This window comes from Cornus florida, unplaced genomic scaffold (genome assembly GCF_030987335.1).
Source record: "Cornus florida cultivar Cherokee Brave unplaced genomic scaffold, ASM3098733v1 CherokeeBrave_3.0.0_Hap2_Chr09, whole genome shotgun sequence".
Classification (NCBI taxonomy): Eukaryota; Viridiplantae; Streptophyta; class Magnoliopsida; order Cornales; family Cornaceae; genus Cornus; species Cornus florida.
In genome coordinates, this window is record NW_026775579.1 from 37091870 (window position 1) to 37116284 (window position 24415).

General features: G+C 37.5%; 1 pseudogene; it reads right to left on the minus strand.

Annotated features, from left to right (window-relative positions):
- Nucleotides 1–661: 661 nt before the first annotated feature.
- LOC132272492 (probable receptor-like protein kinase At1g11050) lies at nt 662–18036 on the minus strand (annotated as a pseudogene).
- Nucleotides 18037–24415: the final 6379 nt, after the last annotated feature.

The following is a 24415-nucleotide window of genomic DNA, read 5'->3' on the forward strand; positions in this document are numbered from 1 at the left end:
ACTTTGCCCTAACTCTTTGTTTTTTTGGTTTTCTCCATCCCCTATGGGCCTCAAAATTTGAGACCCTCTAAAATCTGAGGCCCAAGGCCGCCTTGGGCCAGGGTCGTCCCTGAATTCAACTAAACTCGTTAAGGCTAAATCTAAACATGCAAAGGGGTCAATACTGTCATTTCCTTTTCCAGTGGAACTAATGTGATCCATTTTCTTTTTCCCTCAATGAAGCATAAATTCCAACCAAATCGGATATAATTATTACTTTTACAAACATTCATCACATATTGTCAAAAGGGTCCTTTCCAATCACAATCTCATAGTCAAAGTGACATTTCCTGCACTAAATTATGAGTACAAAGAATAACTGATCGACACATAAAAGAGGAGGATGATTAGAGGCTATGATAAACCATATTTAACATGCAGGTAGACCACTCATGTCGAACCAATTTTTTTTTTTATGTTTTTTTGCAGTCAAGTTTCTCTATCATTGCAATCTTGAAATGCAGAAAAGTTTCAATCTTCATTCTAGTATTACATCCTATTTTGATGTATCATGTATTACTGTGTATAATTACATACAGATCTAACTTGTGTCCTAAAAAAAAAAAAAAAAAAAATTCCCATAAAACAGCCATTTTGAAGTTCTGGCATGGGTATTCTTAGATCAAAGGATCCACAGATTTAATTTATATGCTGATAATGCTTGAGCTGGCTCTTGATCTCTCTCTCTCGTAGACATGCTATACTGCAAAGAAAATCTAAATGACTCGTGAGTGAGAGGCAATGGCCTGTCTGGTAATTTTGGGATGTCAATGTCGCCTTCAAGCATCCTAAGAGCATCAGCAATGGTAGGCCTAAGAGCCACCATCACATGAGCACAGAGTATCCCAACATGCACAAACCTGTCCATCACCCCCTCTTGGTCCTTCCTTTCTGATCATTTCATCAAAGAACTCCTCCACATTTCCCGATTTCACAAGCCCCCAAGCCCAATCCGTGATCAGAAGCGTCGATGAATTTGATGCATCGACCACTTTCCTTCCGCTCATGACTTCAAGAATCACAATTCCAAAGCTATAAACATCAATTTTATCTATTAGTTGACCGTACAGAGTGTTTAGGGTGAAATCCGCACGGTCCGATACGACACCGTTTACCTACAAGGGAAAAAGGAGAAGATCGATGAACCTTGACAATACCGGTGTGGTGTCTGCCAAGAGCTCTCCGACGATCAAGTTAGTCACCAGAGGTCTAAAAAGGAAGACAGGGATTTAATAATAATTTTTTCGTCATACCTTATTCTCGAGTCGTCGTCCTATTTATAGTCGATTCCCTTATTCTTGATAAGGGAATTTCATCATCCTTATCCCATGAAACTTATCCCATGGAGATCTTATCCTTGATAAGATTTGTCATCATTCTTATCCCTGAAAATTGGTACCTCAAATAATGAAATATTATCCTTGATCACCGAAGAGGTCCGGTGACTGGTTAAAGTAGGTCAGGTTTATTATTCCCTATCAGTTGCCCCCCATTCCCAAGCTTGCTCGTCTAGCTTTGGGAATGTAATAATTTTTTTTTTTTTTTTTTTTTTTTTTTTTTTTTTTTTTGCCCTTGGCACTATTCCCGAGAACAGTGTCGCGGGTACACTTCCCTTGGATAATGGTCCCTTGGGTACTCTGCCCTTGGGTACTATTTTTAGTACCCTTGGGTACTCGGTCTCGGGATACTATTTTTGGTACCCTTGGGTACTCTGCCCCTGGGTATTATTTTTAATACCCTTGGGTAATCTTCCCCTGCTAAAGGAATGATTTGTACGAACCTTACTCAGGTCGTTACTCCTTCAATAAGGGAATTAAATTTTACGAGTTTTACTCGTCCTTTTAATAAGGGATTTTTATTTATTATCCTTTTTAGTACGGGGATATAGATTACGGGATTCATTCAGCCCGAGTCCTGGTAATATAGGACACTCATTTACTATCCCTTATAGTACGGGGATATGGATTACGGGATTCATTCAGCCCGGATCCTTTTAATACTATCCCTTATAATACGGGGATATTGATTACGGGATTCATTCAGCTCGGGTCCTTTTAGTACAGGACACTCATTTACTATCCCTTGTAATACGGGAAGTAGTCGTCCTGCCTCTCTAGTAAATGAAGGAAGCTTTAATTATCTTACCCTTCTGTATAGACGGAGTAGTCGGTTTCTTGTCCCTTTAATAAGGGAAGAATGCGTAGTTGGCCCTTTAAGGAGATAAATAGATTATTATGAGCTTAATATTACCGCATAAGTAGTATGGAACTGAAAATATAATATTTTATTGCATAGAAATTGAGGGTCATCTACCTCATTAGTGATGGTGACTTTATTGGAAAATAAAATAAAATAACATGTAAAATGATGAACTGAGATGCCCCCAGTCTTTATTTTGAATGACTTGATAAGGCTAATTCTAGTTGTGAGGCAATTTAATCGGTATACTTATCTGAGTCCTCCTCACTATATGTCCCATCGCTTTGGCTGAAGAATAATCTTTTATAACTGGATCCTCCTCATCCCTGGTGAGACGGGCTGATCTCTTCTTATCCTCTCCTTCCTTTCCCTTCCGTGCATTCATAACGTCTTCAGCGTTCATGTGTTTTTGCGCTCTGATGAACAACTCTGCCATGCTGGTGGGAGGTTCTTTGGATAGGGCAAACAAGAATCTGGAGGTTTGGAGTCCTCCTATGAAAATGGTCAAGGCCACCTTGTCGTCCACCTCTTCTGCTTGCAGCATTTCTGTGTTGAATCGGGTAATGTATTCCTGGATCGACCCGCCCTCCTGCTGTTTCACAGTAAACAAGTAAGTGGCTGACCTCCTATGCCTCTGACTTGCAATGAAGTGGCTCACAAATTGCTTACTCGATTCTTCGAAGGTATTGATGGTTCCTGGCTTCAGCTTGTTGAACCAAACTCTTGCTGATCCCTTAAGTGTAGTGGGAAAAGCTCAGCACATAATTTCGTCTGGTACGACATGTAAATGCATAAGAGCTTGAAAGGTTTCTAGGTGATCGAGGGGATCTTTGGTCCCATCGAAGTTTTCGAATGAGGGCATCTTGATTTTGCTAGGCAGTGGACATTTCATAACGGCGGGGCTGAAAGGCAAGTGGGTCCTTTGTACCAGGTCGAGGATCTCAAGGGGAAAATGGAAAATGTAATGCAGGCTATGAAAGGGAAAGGTCCTGCCGTCGTAAATGACCTGGTACAAAGGAGCAGGTCGAAATAGGTAACTATCTTTGTCTTTTCCTTAAGACAGAAAGTTGTGCCTTCCTGAGGTCGGGAATTCCTTTGGAGAGATGGGTGTACCACCTCTATATGTCGGTTTCCCACCTGGCTTTGTTCCACTTCGGTCTCGTTTTGGGAAGGATGATTATCCTGCTTTGCAAGATTCCCATTCCGTCCGTTTGGTGAGAAATCTTGTCGTGGCAAGTTTTATTGAATCGGTGGAACAAGATGTTGCAGAAGCGTTGCATTTTGCTGGATCAACTGGTCCATTCTCTGACTCAGAGTTTGGACCTGCAGTTCTAACACTGCAAGCCATGTCTGGTTGTTTGGGACATCTAGGTTTTCACCCGACTCTACCCTTTGACCAGATCCCTGTGACGATGTTCCTTCGGTAACCATACCGGACTGTAAACGTATATACCTAACCAAGTAATTAATTGATTCAAGGGAATCATCGTTCCTACAGACGGCGCCAACTGTTGAGGGTGAAATCCGCAAGGTCCGATACGACACCGTTTACTTGCAAGGGAAAAAGGAGAAGATCGATGAACCTTGACAACACCGGTGTGGTGTCTGCCAAGAGCTCTCCGATGATCAAGTTAGTCACTGGAGGTCTAAAAAGGAAGGCAGGGATTTGATAATAATTTTTTCATCGTACCTTATTCTTGAGTCGTTGTCTTATTTATCATCGATTCCCTTATTCTTGATAAGAGAATTTTATCATCCCATGAAACTTATCCCATAGAGATCTTATCCTTGATAAGAATTGTGATCATTTTTATCCTTGAAAATCGTTACCTCTAATAATGAAATATTATCCTTGATCACCGAAAAGGTCCAGCGACTGGTCAAAGTAGGTCAGGTTTATTATTCCCTATCACAGAGCATATTTGTGATGGCCCAAGTTTTGTAAACCCGGTGCGTCAGTGATGACCAAAAGATGACCCGATAATGGATTCGAAATGCGGAAGCGAAAGGTGAAACAACGGTCTCTAGAGATACAATGCGTCTCTAAGACACCAATGTGACCCTCAATGAGGTCACAGAACCCAAAGGAAACAAATACAGAAGTGTCGTTTAAAAAACAGACAAAAAGAACCTAGGGGCAAAATAGTCATTTTGTAAAAAGTGGATTCAGGTGCGATCGAGCACACCGCTGGAAAGATAATGACAAAATAGTCACGTTCAAAATTTTTTTTACTCAATTTGGAGTCCGGACGGGGGAGAAAGGTTAAAAATAAAAATGATGTCGTGGCGGCCCGACGAGGACAACCCACCACTGCTGCAATTGAGAGTAAAAACGGGTATCTAGACGGACTTTTTTGGAAAAACTCAAAGAAGAAACCCCCCCTAAAATCAAGTTTCCTACCTAAAAAGTGGACGGAAACAAAAAAAAATACATTTTAAAATGCCTAGAATACCCCCAAGAAAATCAGGTCAAGAGGAAAAAAACTAATCCAAGCTACTGCCTAAGTTTTGGAAATAGGCCTTCGGGAGGTTTTTAAATTGCCTAAATTGAAAATGCAATCTAAAAATGCACTCACAAGACCTTTGGAAGTTTCGGATCAGTCGTGACGATTTTCAAAAAAAAGTCGATGGATAGTACCAACTACATTTGTACTAAAAATTTGCAAAACTTGGCAGCAAGGATTTTTCGGAAAAATATTGATTTTTGAGGGCCAAGATGATGTTTTCTGGAAAAACACAAAGAAGAAACACCCCTCAAAATTGAGTTTTGTACGTGATACATGGGAAAAAATAATAAAAAAATGCATTGTGAAATACCTGAAATGCCCCTGCAACAGAATAGGGTAAAACTCCTTAAAAATGCTACTTATAGAGTTTTTGTTTTATCAATGAAGGTATTATTTGCCAAAGTGAGCATGCAAGTGTATGTAATATGATAAAATAGATGTGCTACAATGGCCTATGGCCTCATTACAATACATTTACAACATTTGACATGTCAAACCTCCAAATTAGAAAAATTACATTTCATAGACAAATCATGAGCATGCTAACACTTGTATGTGAACAAGAATGCTTCTAAAGAAACTCAACTCAACAAATCACCCAAGCAATTGCAATTTCCAATCTTGTATCCTGTACCTGAAATATACCCTAGTATCGTAGGGGTGAGTAACATAAAGCTACTCGTAGGAAATGAGCATGCATCGACCTAAAGTTTTACAAGTTGCATGATTTAATTATTGTGATTCATTCCACCTAACGGCTATGTCAAGGTGAGACTCAGGGAGCATCCTAACTACCTAAGATCATTTCTAGCATCAATCACCTCATTCATGCAATTTTAACAACATAGGGTCATACTTACACAAAGCAACAACATAGGAGCATGCTTACACAAAGCAACAACATAGTGGTTCTCAAGGTTATCAACTTGAAGTCTAAAATGCTACATCAACTAAATATAACAATTTAGCATAATTAGAATATCTAATACCACACATCAAGACATAGATTCTCTAGGTTATCAACTAGCAATCTAAAAGTGTGAAATCAACTAAATATATCAATTTAGTATGGATGTACTTAACAACATCAAATCGCCAATTACCAAAACCACAAGTCACAATTAAACATTGGTTGTCAACTTGGAATTGAATGCGAAATCAAATAGTGGAAGACTTGGACATCACAGCTCAGATTCCGCCGAGACAAGGCAAATTTGGAGCTACTAACCCCCAGGCAGCCTACCCAACGCGCGAACTTTTGACTTAGAGGACTCTTGTCCCCGTACTAGAGCCAAACCTTAACCATCACAGCTTAACAATGTCCCAAACAACTCCAAAATAAATAAGTTAACAACTTATATACGTATTAAATAGTACACGAAACTACCTTCATGCACAAGTAGGTTGTAACCACATAACACATGCTATAAATTTATTACAAGTCTAAAATCATGCTTCAAACATACTATCAATGCCAATTTCAGGATTTAATCATTAAAGCAATAGAAACGAAATTTAATCAAATAAACTAATTAAATTCCCTAGCTTTCAAATCTCAATCAAATGGCCCCTAATCAATGCATATTATACAATATAGCATAGTATATACATACATTCACTAAAATCTCAATTAGGCCAATGGCACAACAAGGTAGAATTTAATTATATCATGATAATTAAACTTCTAAATTTCAAAGCAACTTCAAATGGTCCCAATTTAATATATACTAGTACACAAGTCCTAGTCATCATGATTATCAAGTAAAAAACTTAATTGGGCCAAGGGAACCATTAAATAGATTTTAATTAATCATTTAATTTAAAATTTCTAGATTTTCATACTTGTCCAAATACTCTCAAATTAAAGTATGTTAACAAACATGCTAAGACTTAATTTAAAAGCATACTACAAGTTCATTTCATGAAAAGTATGGCCATGGGATTTAATTTTTCACCAAAGATAAATATTAAATAAAAGTGCAATTCTTATTCAATTAATCCCAATTTAATATATGTTAACAAACATATTAAAATATGATTTTCTAGCATACCACAATTCCATTCTAAGTTATACACATCCTTGTGAATTAAATTTCATACAAAGAAATAATTAATACTAATTTTCTAGAATTGATACAAGGCATGCAATTAAGTTGTATAATCATGCTAAACACTCAATACAACACACACAAAAGCCTAGAACATCCCCTACCTCAATTTGAGATGAAAATATCAAAAGCCACCAAATGGAAACCGCTCTGAATCTGACGAAACTTCTAGGTTTTGTCGGGGACTACACCGTGCACATAACCCCCAAGGAAGCCCCATCAAAATCACAACTTGACTTCAAACCCAAACTCAAAGAATGGTCAGAAATGGGTTCTAATAAGGGTGAAAGAAGCGTGTAGTCAACACGAACACTAAACGTAAAAGCCCTTCTATGTTCTGACAAAGGAATGAAGCTCAAGAGAGGAGAGAGAAGGTGGCAGTCTCCCTTGGGCTGCCATGGAAGCTTCAGGTCGTGCAAGAGAGTGGGGAAGATGAAAAAATAAAATATCTCACTCCCCTTTTATAGAAATCTCAAAAAGTGCCCCGAACGGGCCACGCCGGGTCCGAAAAAGTGAAATTTGAGCAGACGCGCTCAAATGACAAAACTCTGTGAACAAAAAAGATTTAAAATGAGAAAATATGAACAACGGAAGAAACGGCTTCAAAAACAAGTTTGGCGCTAACCGGGGCCATAACCCTAAAACTGGAAAACAATGACCAGAAGGAATTTTTAAGAGTACACGACTCGATGAAAAGTGAAAATGAATCCCGTACGAGGATCCAGGCTCAAAACAAGGCATTTAGTAATAACTTTCATTAATTGCACAATGGCCCCTCCAAAAAGTGAAAACTGCACTAATGGCTCAGAATGAAAATATCTTCCAAAAATATTTTCTTAAAAAACCCTGAAATAAAATATCTTCAAAATATATTTACGAAAAATACCCTAAGAAAAGAAAATAATTTCAAAGAACTTTGCATCCATGCCCCTATGGACACCGAGAGCAACCAGAGTACTTTCTTGCAAAAGTAAATATACGTATTTCGTAGAAACCACTCAAGATGGAGATACATGAAGTCAAAAACCAATTTCGAACACAAGAAGTGTGGTTACACCAATAAAGTGTCAAACGGGGAAAAGACAAAATAGGGAAAAGGACGAAAAGTGAATAGTGTCGAAAAACGAAAAATGTGGAAACGACTCGGTCCTCAAAAGAAGTTGTCAATCCATAGAAAAGAGTCTCGAAAATCACTCCAGAGCACTCGAGACGACACTAAGTGAAGAGGAACTGAACTCAGAAAGGAAAGACAACGGACAAAAAATATCCATGAAAATCCGGGTCATTACAGCCTTCCCACCTTAAAGGGATTTCGTCCCCGAAATCCAGCCCAACCAAAACAAAAAGGCGAAACCAGAATAACTACGGAGTACATCTCCGAGTATCCCACACAACGCGATACAAAAGCAATCCCAAAGCTGAAAGACAACGCATAAACCAATGTCACCCACGTGCTAATGACAGGGCAACCTCTCAAAAGGAAAGTGACTAAATGGCCACCCAACAAGTCAGAACTCACACACAGAACCCAAGATGAGACAAAGGAACGGAAGACAACAACCGTAAACATCCCTCTAGATGAACCATCATACCGATCCAACAACGACCACCAAAAGATCTCCAAGATAACCACGTATCATATCAGGGTACCGAACAAGATGATGTGGCAGTACGAATAGCGACCAGAACCCGCCCATGACGTACTCAAATGTGTAGTAGCAATGACAGTGCCTAGTGCCCGCCCACATTTACTCGTCAGTAAGGTAGCATCGACGGCAACTAGTACTCGCCCACAATACACAACTTTGTACGGTAGCATGGCAGTATAAGGCACTAATTTATAACCTGCCCCCCACTAGGTCTACCCAAGAAACCTCTCGATACAAATAACATCAATGTCAAAAATGATCATTGCCAAAAGCACTACGGAGACCAACATTTTGTGAGAGTTGAGATATGGTCCAAAGATGTCTAGCCAGACCATCCTAGCCAATCCCAAAACTCTGACAACAATGCCACAGATACCGCTATGCTTAAGGCCTTAAATCCTCAATACAATAAAACCATCATCTCCAATGTCTCAAAATACCCCTATTAACAACATTAATCAGGAATCCAAAACCTGATAAGCAAATCAACGCCTACAAAAATCAAAACGAACCTCACAATAAGACATTTCATAGAAAGTCCTTCATATCTCCCTGAAACAGATCAACTACAAGACTACACCATAATCAAACATCAGATCCACATCCCTATCACGGATAACTAAATCCTCAAAATACAAATCCACCAAGTGGCACACACATCAAAATGCCAACAACTAAGGTCACAAGATGAATCTCTTAAAACCATGCTTGGCAACACCAAGCTAAATCAAAATTCCTCAATTTCTATTGATCCATAAACAACCACTGGAACTACGATTCCTCAAAACCATGCCTAGTTATAACTAAGACGAGAAACTCCACAACAAGCTATATCCAACAGCGATCCTCCAAAACTCCTCCTAAAAGTTAACCACATCCAGACCTCTAAAACGGAAACAAGTCTCTAAAAGACATTCTCAAAAGAGCATCGAGCTCACCTCACAATCAAACAAATCCTCAATGATATGGACACAAGTCCCCATAAAATGATCTCACACCAATCAACTCACTCCGAGCACCACAATTCCGTCAACAACCACAGCAAAAACTCCCTAAGGAAGACACGAAAGAAAGGGAACCACCAGTCCTAAAAAGGACAACACCACAACCCCATCTCTGAAATGAAAGATAACAAGGTCAAAGACTTCACCCCTTACATGGAAGTAAGTCGACCAAAATCCATTAAATCCTCACCAAGGACTCAAAACAACAATGGTGATTCTCACGGACCAACCAACCAAGAACTGTGCACAACGCAACGAAAAAAAGAGATTTACTCCTTGTAAAGTCCTTAACACGAACAAAGAAAAGAGAAGAAACCCTATCCTCCTACAAGTGTCGATATGACAAACACGAAAATGGAGCATCCTTCCCACCTTAGGGAAGTGGACAGCTTAAGATAGAACAAATGTGACAACTCCTCTACAAGGAATCTCACAACGAAACTCTTACGGAAACCCACATATACACTACGTGCGACTGAGGAGAAACAAAAGGGAACCCAAACCTGGAAGTCATGCATGTGACAAGGAATGCAACTACCAGAAAGAAATCTACTCACATAAATAAAAATCAAAGGTACATGCAACACGTCTCCACGTAAGCACAAAAGCATGTCATTAAAGCGTAATAATAGTATGGCATCTCTAACCATATAAGGAAGGCATGCTAATGCCACACAACAAGAAGGCAAATGTAGATACACCTCTATCTACTCATGCATCACAACATCATAAATCATACTACTAACATGGTAGTAAATAAAACTGCAAAAGACAAAATGATGCAACAATGAACCCTATGGACATCGTGTCCTAGAGTGTCTAAGCAAAAAGAAGGACCAGTCCTAGCCATAAACTGTCTCCAAAAACCAATACGACATCAACCTGTCTCAAAACAAATGTGAGCCCTTACCACAATGGTAAGACTCTAACAATCAAACTCCAAATCTAGATGTGACACTACAAGTGACGCTAACAATGCAATGCTCTCTCTACTCGAAACATCAATCAATCGACTTGATCCCAAAAGCGTCATCACTCAAGGAGAACTTCAAAGAAAATGGCAACTATAGCCATGCCAACAACAACCAAATCAATCACCATGACTGATCCCCAAAACAAACACCATCATCATCGATCAAAAAGACAACGCCTATCAAAACAAAATCGACACTGATTCCATCCGAACTGCACATGTAGCATGCCAGTACAGGAGCATGACAGTGCCATGCACCCGCCCATAACGTACCCGCCCACGAAAAACACACGTTCCAGAGGAATCATCTTGAACAATCAAGGATCCTAAGAGGTCCATAACCTCATAATGGCCCCAAACCAACAAATCCAGCACTATGGTAACGCCAAACAACTCATCTCATGAGAGCCTAAACAAAAGGTGACCATCCACCTACCTTAAAACCAATACTAGGTCGACAACAACTTATACTACCACGAAACTGTGACTACAATCACCATCAGCCTCAACTCGTGCCTCAATGACCAATCCCGTGTCATGCCAAATATGCAACATAATTATGCATATACAATTCTAATCTAGCATACGTCACATGTCATGCTCTTTATATTAGAATAAAACAATGCTAAACGAACGGCATACAACATGTAGCACGTAAGCATATAAACATGTTATCAAGCAAAACATGTTATCATAAAGCATATAAACACATAGAGCATGGCAACAAAAGCATAATATGCACCTAAAACCCATCGTCCTAAGGTTTTCGAACCTAGGAGCTCTGATACCACTTGTGACAGCCCAAGTTTTGTAAACCCAGTGCGTCAGTGATGACCAAAAGATGACTCGATAATGGATCCGAAATGCGGAAGTGAAAGGTGAAACAACGGTTTCTAGAGATACAATGCGTCTCTAAGACACCAATGTGACCCTCAATAAGGTCACAGAACCCAAAGGAAATAAATGCAGAAGTGTCGTTTCAAAAACGGACAAAAAGAACCTAGGGGCAAAATAGTCATTTTGTAAAAAGTGGATTTAGGTGCTATTGAGTATACCGCTGGAAAGACAATGACAAATTAGTCAAGTTCAACAAAAAGTTTACTCAATGTGGAGTCCGGATGGGGGAGAAAGGTCAAAAACAAAAATGATGTCGTGACGGCCCGACGAGGACAACCCACCACTGCTGCAACTGAGAGTAAAAACGGGCATCTAGACGGACTTTTTTTGGAAAAACTCAAAGAATAAATCCCCCTTAAAATCAAGTTTCCTACCCCAAAAGCGGATGGAAACAAAAAAAAAATGCATTGTAAAGTGCCCAGAATGCCCCCAAGAAAATCAGGTCAAGAGGAAAAAAACTAATCCGAGCTACTGCCCAAGTTTTGGAAATAGGGCTTCGGGAGGTTTTTAAATTGCGTAAATTGAAAATATAATCTTAAAATGCACCCACAAGACCTCCGGAAGTTTTGGATCGGTCGTGACAATTTAAAAAAAAAAGTCGATGAATAGTACCAACTACATTGTACTAAAAATTTGCAAAACCTGGCAGCAAGGATTTTTTGGAAAAATATTGATTTTTAAGGGCCAATATGATGTTTTCTAGAAAAACACAAAGAATAAACCCTCCTCAAAATTGAGTTTTCTACGTGACTTACGTGAAAAAATAAAAAAAAACATATTTTGAAATACCCCGAAATGCCCCTAGAACAGAATAGGGTAAAACTCCCTAAAAATGCTACTTAGAGTTTTTGTTTTATCAAGGAAGGTATTATTTGCCAAAGTGAGCATGCAAGTGTATGTAATATGATAAAATAGATGTTTGGCTTATGGCCTCATTACAATACATTTACAATATTTGACATGTCAAACCTCCAAGTTTGAAAAATTACATTTCATAGACAAATCATGAACATGCTAACACTTGTATGTGAACAAGAATGCTTCTAAAGAAGCTCAACTCAGCAAATCACCCAAGCAATTGCAATCTCCAATCTTGTATCCTGTACCTGAAATATGCCCCAGTATCGTAGGGGTGAGTAACATAAAGCTACTCGTAGGAAATGAGCATGCATCGACCTAAAGTTTTACAAGTTGCATGATTTAATTATTGTGGTTCATTCCACCTAACGTCTATGTCAAGGTGAGACTCAGGGAGCATCCTAGCTACCTAAGATCATTTCTAGTATTAATCACCTCATTCATGCAATTTTAACAACATAGGGTCATGCTTACACAAAGCAACAATATAGGAGCATACTTACACAAAGCAACAACATAGTGGTTCTCAAGGTTATCAACTTGAAATCTAAAATGCTGCATCAACTAAATATAACAATTTAGCATAATTAGAATATCTAATACCACACATCAAGACATAAATTCTCTAGGTTATCAACTAGCAATATAAAAGTGTGAAATCAACTAAATATATCAATTTAGTATGGATGTACTTAACAACATCAAATCGCCAATTACCAAAACCACAAGTCACAATTAAACATTGGTTGTCAACTTGGAATTGAATGCGAAATCAAATAGTGGAAGCCTTAGACATCACAGCTCGGATTTCTGCCGAGACAAGGCAAATTTGGAGCCACTAACCCCCAGGCAGCCTACGCGTGAACTTTATAGGGCTAATTTGGAGCTACTAACCCCCAGGCAGCCTTCCCAACGTGCGAACTTTTGACTTAGAGGACTCTTGTCCCTGTACTAGAGCCAAACCCTAGCCATCAAAGCTTAACAATGTCCCAAGCAACTCCAAAATAAATAAGTTAACAACTTATATACGTATTAAATAGTACACGAAATTATCTTTACGGACAAGTAGGTTGTAACCACACAACACATGCTCTAAATCCACAACAACTATAGGATGACAATGTCGAATCTTCAGAGCGCGATTCGTTACGCGATATAATAACATCACATGTTGAATCTTCAGTGTGCGATTTGCAACACGCTATAACAATATGATCCAATACTGAAAACATAATTTATAAATCTATTATAAGTCTAAAATCATGCTTCAAACATACTATCAATGCCAATTTCAGGATTTAATCATTAAAGCAATAGAAACGGAATTTAATCAAATAAACTAATTAAATTCCCTAGCTTTCAAATCTCAATCAAATGGCCCCTAATCAATGCATATTATACAATATAGCATAGTATATACATACATTCACTAAAATCTCAATTAGGCCAATTGCACAACAAGGTAGAATTTAATTATATCATGATAATTAAACTTCTAAATTTCAAAGCAACTTTAAATGGTCCCAATTTAATATATACTAGTACACAAGTCCTAGTCATCATGATTATCAAGTAAAAAACTTAATTGGGCCAAGGGAACCATTAAATAGATTTTAATTAATCATTTAATTTAAAATCTCTAGATTTTCATACTTGTCCAAATACTCTCAAATTAAACTATGTTAACAAACATACTAAGACTTAATTTAAAAGCATACTACAAGTTCATTTCATGAAAAGTATGGCCATGGGATTTAATTTTTCACCAAAGATAAATATTAAATAAAAAGTGCAATTCTTATTCAATTAATCCCAATTTAATATCTGTTAACAAACATATTAAAACATGATTTTCTAGCATGCCACAATACCATTCTAAGTTATACACATCATTGTGAATTAAATTTCATACAAAAAAATAATTAATACTAATTTTCTAGAATTGATACAAGGCTTGCAATTAAGTTATATAATCATGCTAAACACTCAATACAACACACGCAAAAGCCTAGAACATCCCCTACCTCAATTTGAGATGAAAATCTCAAAAGCCACCAAATGGAAACCGCTCTGAATCTGACGAAACTTCTAGGTTTTGTCGGGGACTACACCGTGCACATAACCCCCAAGGAAGCCCCATCAAAATCACAACTTGACTTCAAACCCAAACTCAAAGAATGGTGAAAGAAGCGCGTAGTCAACACGAACACTAAATGCAAAGGCCCTTCTATGTTCTGACGAAGGAATGAAGCTCAAAAAAGGAGAGACAAGGTGGCAGCCTCCCTTGGGCTGCCATGGAAGTTTTAGGTCGTGCAAGAGAGTGGGGAAGATGACAAAAATAAAATATCTCACTCCCCTTTTATAGAAATCTCAAAAAGTGCCTCGAACGGGCCCTGCCGGGTCTGAAAAAGTGAAATTTGAGCAGACGCGCTCAAATGACAAAACTTTGTGAACAAAAAAGATTCAAAATGAGAAAATATGAACAATGGAAGAAATGCCGTCAAAAACTGAGTCTCGAGCAGAAAGTTATGCCCTAAACAAGTTTGGCGCTAACCGGAGCCAGAAACCTTAAGACTGGAAAACAATGACCAGAAGGAATTTCTAAAAGTACACGACTCGACGAAAAGTGAAAATGAATCCCGTATGAGGATCCAGGCTCAAAACAAGGCATTTAACAATAACTTTCATTAATTGCACAATAGCCCTTCCAAAAAGTAAAAATTGCACTAATAGCTCAGAATGAAAATATCTTCCAAAAATATTTTCTTAAAAACCCCTGAAATAAAATATCTTCAAAATATATTTACGAAAAACACCTTAAGAAAAGAAAAGAATTTCAAAGAACTTTGCATCCATGCCCCTATGGACACCGTGAGCAACCAGAGTACTTTCTTGCAAAAGTAAATATACGTATTTCGTGGAAACCACTCAAGATGGAGATACATGAAGTCAAAAACCAATTTTGAACACAAGAAGTATGGTTACACCAACAAAGTGTCAAACGGGGAAAAGACAAAATAGGGAAAAGGACGAAATAGGGAAAAGGACGAAAAGTGAATAGTGTCGAAAAATGAAAAATGTGGAAACGACTCGGTCCTCAAAGGAAGTTGTCAATCCACAAAAAAGAGTCTCGGAAATCACTCCAGAGCACTCGAGACGACACTAAGCGATGAGAAACTGAACTCAGAAAGGTAAGACAACGGAAAAAAAAATATCCGTGAAAATCCGGGTCATTACAATATTCTGGTGCTAGATATCCATATGTCCCGGCAACCCTTGTCGTGAGATGAGACTGACCTTCTGTGCTCTGCTTGGCCAGCCCGAAATCTGCCACTCTTGCTTTCATTTCTGAGTCTAGAAGGATGTCGCGGTGATAAATGGCCGGCTTGAGTCCATAATGCAAGTAAGCAAGCCCTTTCGCAACATCAGGAATTATGTTCTTTCTCTGAGGCCAAGTCATTGATTATTTTTTGGATTCATGTTTGAAGAGATGATCATCAAGGCTACCATTTGACATGAAGTCATAAACAAGGTATTTTCTTTTACCTCTAGAAGCATCGCTTGTGAGACAACAGCCTCGGAGGGAGAGGAGATTCCTGTGCCTAATTTTGCTTGAAGAATAGTCAAATTCAACTAGGGTGCTAAGGTTTTTATCTTTTTTTAGGGCAGGTTTGTCTTATCATTATCATATGAAAATAGTGACTAACAGTCAAATACAATATTTTCTTGGAGTGCTAAGGTTTTATCCTTTTTAAGCAGGTTTTTTTTTTTTTTTTTTTTTTTTATTTTTTTATTTTTATTTTTTTTATTTTTATTTTTAATTTTCATTACTTGAAATTTTAGTGACTTTTTTTTTTTCCTTCTAAATCGCAATTATAGGTATCCATGTTAGAATTGATCTTGTGTATGGTTTTACGGAATGGTTAAACTCTTGTTCGGTTAATTTTGATTGTCTAAAAAATTAATTATTGAGTACATTTGAAAAAGTTAACATTAAAAATTATTTTAAACTAACTAGTCGATTAAAAATAAAGTTAGTAACTTATATCTGTGTGTAATATATTGCCCAATAGTCTATAGTAAAAGTCTGGTTATGTGATTTGAGGTATTAAAACTCATGGTCTAATTCTCTACCTAATAGAAATTTCAAGTTAGTAAGCAGTGACAAGCTTATAAAAAAGTACGATGATCAATTTTGTTTTACAAAGTAGATATTCTTAACTGATGTTGATTTTTCAAAACTTAGCCTGTCAGTGAAAAATCTTAATAGTAGTATTTTGTCTTTTCTATTTTGTACGTTTCCTTATCTTCTAGAAGAGGAATTGGTATTCTTGTTCTCTATTTATACTTCTTCTTTCACGTAACAGTTGGCATCAAAACTTGGCAGCCACCTCAGTGATGAAGTGGACCAATGAAGAGCTGACAAGTATTTTCAGCATGGCGTCAAGGGAATTGCCCAGTTAGGAAATATCAGGAGCAATTATAGAAAAAAGATACTCAGCCACCTCATCAACAAGGCAGTTACTAAAATATAGTAACAAACATTTGACTTTATTCAAGTTGGGTTATCAGTAGGAAAGGAAAGACTAAAGTTTTAAGGAAATTGGACAACTAAATTCCTATTTTATAAGAATTCTAGTTGGATGGAACAAGGAAAGTTATGAAAGAATGGTAGCTGCGTGAACAGTGACTATAGGAATTCTAGTTGGATGGAACAAGGAAAGCTATGAAAGAATGGCAGCCGCATGAACAGTGACAAATAGCTTTTACCAGTATCAAAAGTTGGGTCATTTAAGGAATCAAATGGCTGCCATGCTTATAAAAAGATGTTGCTAAAAATTAGCAACTAAAGCTGACTAAATCAAGGAAGGTTTTTTACCAAAGGTTTTCAACTGAAGCAAGAAATAAAAGGAAAAAAAAAAACTCAACGACAAATGAATAAGCAGAATATTCGTAGGTTTTTTACCCAATTTGAATTACGAAAGGAAGAAAATCAAGGAGAAGGAGATTTTTAGAGCAAATAAGTAGGAGAATAAGTTGATTAGGACTTCTATAAATAGAAGTATTGTAATTCCATTCCAATTTGTCTAGGGCCACCCACAAAACATGAATTCCTTATTCAATTGACTCTACGTCATTTATCAATTTCCTTATTTCTTTTGTCCAAATGGCAATTTTCATTCAAAGAAACTAAGTTCCAGTAACTTACTCCTCTTTTTGTAATGTTTTAATTATGCTATTTATATTATCAGTCATTTCTTTCATGCAAACGGATTCAATGGCCAATCTTTGATCAGATTCGCGTCATATTAATTCGGCCAGTTTATTTCATTCCTTTACTTTCCATGCAATTTCCATTCTTCAAGTTTTAATTATGCTATTTCAATTTAAAATGTTTTCAATTAAATTGCAATTGATTAAATTCTTGTCATTCCTTTTTTATTCGCAATTGATTAAATTATTGTCACCACATTTTATTTTACTTTATTTCTTTCCATGCAATTTCCATTCTGCCAGTTTTAATTATGCACATTTCAATTCAAAATGTTTGTTTTCTTAAGTTCAATCCAATGGCAATTGATTAAATTCTTGTCATTCATTTTCGCTGGCAATTGATTAAATTATTGTCATCCATTTCCATTCAGCCATCTTTCTTTAAAGTAAATTTAAATTCAGCCTGTTCATTCAAATTTCTTTAGTAATTTAATTTTTATTTCTTTTAACACTTTGATAAAAAGTCCTTGCAAATAAGGCAGAAAAAGAACCTTGCTGGGAGTTCTTACTATTCTCTCTCCCACACATTCAGCTGAAGTCAGCCAATGGAAAAGGGATAGGTTGGTATTCAATTCATAATTTTGAGTGTTTTATACAAATACTATGGCATGCCCCAAAAGTCCATTGACCAGCGTAAGACCAAAAATCGCGCGAACATATTTTGGCATGCCCGGTGGGACCACTAGTGGGTGTTAGAAGAAGTAAAAATGCCACGGCTTATGAAAAATTCTAAGGGCATAGCTACTGTAGAAGAGCTAGAGGAAGGACATCAGCCAGTTCAGGCTGAGAGCTCTGTATTGGACCTTACAGATGAATTAGTAATAATTAAAGCACAGGTGAGCACCCTAGTAGACGTAATGGGAAGGATGAGTGCACGTCACAACGACATGCATGAAACTATATCCCAATTCTCAGCTGCCATTTTGAACAGGCCGACTCAAGCTAGCAGCTCTAATAATCAGGAATCAGTTTTTTAGCCAAATCCATCACAACCTACTCATCCAGAGAGGGCTGTTGAATCATCACAGCCATGGTCGCTAGTAATGATACCCCAACCAGGTGCAACGTTAAGTCAACTAGTGAATACACCACTAGCTTGGGCAGAGAACCATCCGCAGCCTACTGTGTCAAGTTTTAATCAGCCCCAGTAGTAGCTCCGTGACCACAGGTAATTTAACCAAACCTTCCTCAGGTACTTTTGAACTCGGGGGGCAATCAGATCAGGTGGAAACCACCGAACCCACAATATACTCATGTGCAACCACAAGTAGGGCTCGAGGGGCAAAATATTGCTAATCAACCACATGATTGGCCGAATTACTATCAACCAGCGGCTAATCAGCTGCTAGTTTTTAATGAGGTACCACCAGTAGTAAATCAACTAGCACAAGTCATGTTAGACCGAGGCCAATTAGCTGATTTACTCACTCAAGAGTACGGCCTGGAACTTAAAGGTACCGGCCGACTAGTCTATAGAACTCCACATCTAGAAGTGGTAGATCAAGTTGAGTTCCCTAGAGGATATAAAGTCCCTGACTTTGTAACCTTTAATAGAGAGGGAAACCAATCAACCGTTGAATACATTGGCCGCTTCACAGTTCAATGTGGAGAGGCAGTGTGCCCTTGGTTAAAATTAAGACTTTTTCCTAACTCTTTGACAGAGGCAACTTTTTCATGGTATATTCGTTTACCTCCTAACTTTGTTTTTAATTGTCCATAGATGGAGGAGTTATTTCACAATCAATTCTACCATACGAAGACAGAACCAACTCTGGCCGATTTATCTAGGCTGAGCCAATTGCCTAGTGAATCGGTCGAGACATTCATTACAAGGTTCAAGAGGGCAAGATTGAGATGTCGTGTACCTCTTCCAGAAAGGGAGTACATCTGTTTAGCTTTGAATAACCTTGATTTTAAACTCCGAAAGAGGTTTGAAGGAGTCCATTTTGTGATATGCACGACCTGACCGAGAAAGCTACCAGGTATGAGTTGGTCCTCAAGGAGGAAAAAAACCGAAAAAATTCCTCTCAAGGTATGTATTATAGGACCCCAATTATGAAGTTTTTTCAACCAATGTGGTTGAAGAGGAAGATCTCGATGCCAATTTTGCTGAAATTATCATTAAAAAGTCTTATGTGTGTGAGGCTTAGACGAAACCAAAGGCATCTACAAGTGGTACTCAGCCATCAACTTCATCGGCCAAGAAGGGCACGATCGATATTGAAAAGGTTTATACGTTTGATCTGGCTAAGATAGAACAAATATTTGATCATTTGTTGGCCGACAAACAAATTATTCTGCTAAAAGGACATAACATACCATCAGCTATTGATTCTAAAGGGAAAAAGTTCTGCAAATATCATAATTCATGGAATCATTCTATTAACAATTGTTATGTATCTAGAAATTTATTGTAAAAAGCATTTGACGAAGGCATTCTAAAATTTTCTAAAAAGAAGCCAGAAGTGATGGGGTCGATGGTGTTCCATTTCCTAATATTGTAAATACCAATGTAATCAGCCTGGCACTTGAAAAAGCCACTGAAAATTGTAAACAAGAAAGGTTATGAAAAGTTCTTGACAGTTCATCATCGGCCAGCAACGATGACAAAGGGTAAAGGATTTGGAAAATCAGTTGAGGGAGGCCCAAATTGCTCTTATCAGCTACAACTGTTGCCCAAATTGCAAAAGCCGTGGGAATATCCAAATAAGAGGAACTATTTTCAATCGACCAGGAAGCGTAGTGTTCATGAAAGGTTGGGTCATCAGCCTAGATAGAATCCTAAAAAAGTCAATCAACCAATCTTTTGAGAGAATAGGCAAAGGCAGTAAGAATCATTCGGTCCGAAAGATCTGTGGGTGATAGAATTCTGCCAGAGCAACATTCCTATCCTAGTTTCAAAAGGAAACCAGTAATCCAGTCAGAAGTGTAGGTTCAAAAGGGGAGATAATCTAGCCGTGTAAGAATGGTCAAACCTCCTTTGGTTGACCATGGTAGATGAACTGGAGGGAATCAGCCGAAGTTTTCTAAGCGGTCTCCTACACTTAGAACAGGGATGTCACATTAGCCGATCATAAGGATGAGGCCAAATCATCATAAATCAAGAATGATTCAAAGGGTTCATCGGCCAGGGTAGGATTAGTCTCTCAAGACCAACCAACTGAGGCCAATAAAATCATCTTTGAAAAACCACATTTGGCTATGACACAACAGTTAAGGCCATTGTATGTTAAGGTATAGGTTGAAGGACAGGCAATCAATAGGGTGTTGGTTGACAATGGTTCGGTGGTAAATATCATTCCAGCAACTACTTTAAAGAAATTGGGCAAGACCATGGATGATGTGGTTCCAACCGATGTGGCCATCAGCGGTTTTATTGGAGGATCTAATGATACTAAAGGTGTTCTGCCTTTAAAAAATTACTGTTGGTGGCAAAACATCCTTCACGACCTTCTTTATCATTGATTCAACTGTAGCCTATAATCTCCTTTTAGGCTGACATTGGATTCACTCTAATATGTGTATCCTGTCAACATTGTATCAAATGTTGATTTTTTGGGATTGAGATAAGGTAAAAATTGTTGAGGCTAATAATAAACCCTTTATAGCCAGGGGTGTATTCGGCCAAAGCTGCACTTTATGATGGAATTGTTGTACTTATCAAATTTGTTGGCATTAATAGGATGGGATGACCAGTAGCAGCAACAATGAAGAAAAACATAGTTAGTACTGATATTGAAGAATTATTGACAGAAATAGTTCGGCCAAAAATTGATACTTTCAGGTTGACCATCAAAGAAATTGAAGACGTTTCTGATTAATCACACCAATAAAAAAGAAAAGAAGAGGCAAGCTTTCAAGGCCGCTTGTATAAGATTGAAAGCATATTTGGCTGAAAAGAGATTACCAGAGAAGAGCAATTATATGAAGAAGTATAGGCCAGTACGGCCAATATAGTTGAAGAAGGTTTTAAAAAGTTAGATACAATCCAACTTGAAAATCTGAAGTCAGCTCTTTTCAGGATGGAAGATAATAAGGCAGAGGTTTACAATCCTTTATATGAAATCAATGTTGGTACTGAAGAATATCATCGGCCATTATTTATTAGTGATTTGCTTTAGCCTAATTTCCAGGCCGATTTGATCAAATTATTAAAGGAATATAAGGATTGCTTTGCTTGGAGTTATGAAGAAATGCCTGGCCTAGCACGGGAACTGATAGAACACAGATTGCCAATCAAAAAAGATTTTCAGCCATATAAGCAACCACCAAGAAGGATGTTCTTGGAATTGATGCTCAAAATTAAGGAAGAAATTGAAAGACTTTTCAAGGCAAGATTTATCCGAACTGTCAGGTATGTTGAATGGTTATCTAATGTTGTTCCAGTAATAAAAAAAAAAAAATGGCAAACTCAGGATTTGTGTGGATTTTCGTAATTTAAATATTGTCATTCCAAAAGATGAATATCCAATGCCAGTGGCTGATCAACTTATTGATTTGGCTGCAAAACATAAAATAATGTCTTTTATGGATGGCCATTCAGGTTATAATCAAATTTATATAGTCGAGGAGGATATTCCCAAAATGACTTTTAGATATCCTGGATCAATTAGTACTTTTGAATGGGTTGTAATGCCATTCGGCCTAAAGAATGCTAGGGCTACTTATTAAAGGGCAATGAATTCAATCTTCCATGATAGGATTGGCCGATTCATGGAAGTCTACATAGATGATGTGGTTGTGAAATTATCGACCAAGAAAAAGCATTTGGAACATTTAAAAAAGGCTTTTGAAATGATAAGAATTCACAAATTGAAGATGAACTCGTTGAAGTGTGCATTTGGGGTCTCAGCCGAGAATTTATTGGGATTTTTGGTACACCAACGAGGCATAGAAGTTGATTAAAATAAGGCCAAAGCTATTATGAATGCAATTGCCCCAACCAACAAAAAATAGGTGCAAAGGTTTCTCGACCAAATAGGTTTTCTTAGAATATTCATTGCTAACCATGCTGGTCGAATACATGCTTTTTCCCTTTTATTGAAATTGAAGTCACATGAAAATTTTCATTGGGATGAATCCCATCAGATGGCTTTTAACAAAATAAAAGAGTATTTATCAAACCCCCTAGTGGTGATGCCTCTAAGGAAGAAATGGCCGTTGAAACTTTATTTATCGACCGCAGAAGAATCCATTGGTAGCATGCTGGCTCAGAATAATGAACTTGGAAAGGAACAGGTTGTTTACTAACTAAGCAAAGTACTAACTGATGTTAAATGTAGATATTCTTCAATTGAGAAACTTTATTTATCTTTGTATTATTCAGCCATGAAATTGAGAATATATATGCGGCTAGTTGATGTTTATATTCTTTGTCAAACTAATGTGATTAAATATATGCTATCAAGGCCATTGATCATTTGCCGAATTGGTAAGTGAGCATTGGCCTTGATGGAATTCAATTTTATTTTTGTCCCACAAAAATCAGTTAAAGGAAGAGTTCTGGTTGATTTCTTGGCCGATTATCCTTCGACTGATATTAATCCACATTTTTATGATGAATTAGAGTCATCAGCTATATTCCTAACCCCTTGAATATTGATGTTCGATGGATCAAGCACGACCGATGGAGCAGAAGCAGGTATTGTTATCATTTCACCAATTGGAAGGAAAACTTCATTTTCATTTTTCTTAGATTTTAAATGTTCAAATCATCAGGCTTAATATGAAGCACTTATAATCAGCCTGGAAATTTTAATTAAAATGGCTATTGGAGATGTAAACATTTTAAGAGATTCAAATCTGGTAAGTTGACGTTTTGAAATTTTCAGTAATTGGACATTATCAAACTACTGAAAATTTCAAAAACATGGGCCAATTCAAAACGTGCCAGCACGAGAATTACAGCCAATAATTAAATTATGGCCGTTCAGAGGATAAGGCCTTAACCTTATTGGTAAAGTTAATCCACAATCAAGTGAAGGCCATCACTGGGTGATTGTTGCCACGGATTATTTTACTAAATGGGTTGAGGCCAAAGCTTGTAAAATAGTTAATCAACAAATAGTGATTAACTTCATTTGGGATTCCAGAAACACTTGTTTTAGATAATGCAACAGTGTTTAGCGCAGCTGATGTATTACAATTCGGCCATAATATGAACATCTATATGTCAGCTTCTACACCATATTATGCATAAGCAAATGGCCAGGTTGAGTCATTCAACAAAATTTTAATTGAGATCATTAAAAAAATGATCAAAGATAGGCCTAGAGGATGGCATGAGACTTTATTCGAGGCTCTATTGGACTCTAGAAATTCAAAAAGAATAGGTATAGAAATCACACCATACATGTTAACTTATGGATATTTTGTTGTTCTGCCTATTGGAAATGATGGTTAAATCGGCCAGAGTTGCATTTCAAAATAATCTAACTCCGGCTGATTATACTCAAGCAATGTTGACAGAATTAGAAGATTTGGATAAAGTCAAGCTAGATGCTTTGGATTACATCGATCATAGCTCACAAGAAAAAGGTAATGAGGATCTATAACAAAAGGGTAAAGCCTAAATCTTTTACTAAAGAAGATTTAGTTTGGAAAGTTGTTCTGCCAGTGGGTAAGGTTGATAGAAAATATGGGAAGTGATCTCATAAATGGGAAGAGCCATACTTAGTTCATCAAGTCCTAAGTGGATGAGGAGCTTACAGGCTGAAGTATCTTAGTCGCAGATTGCATGATTACCCCATTAATGGCAAGTACCTTAAGAGGTATATTCCAACGATCTTTGAAAGGGAAATTAGAGTCAGCCAGTACCTTTGGCTGACCATATGTCCCTTTATGATTAATAAAATTCGACCGTTTATAGGCTGATTTAGTTGTTTTACTAAAAGGAAACTCTTGCTAA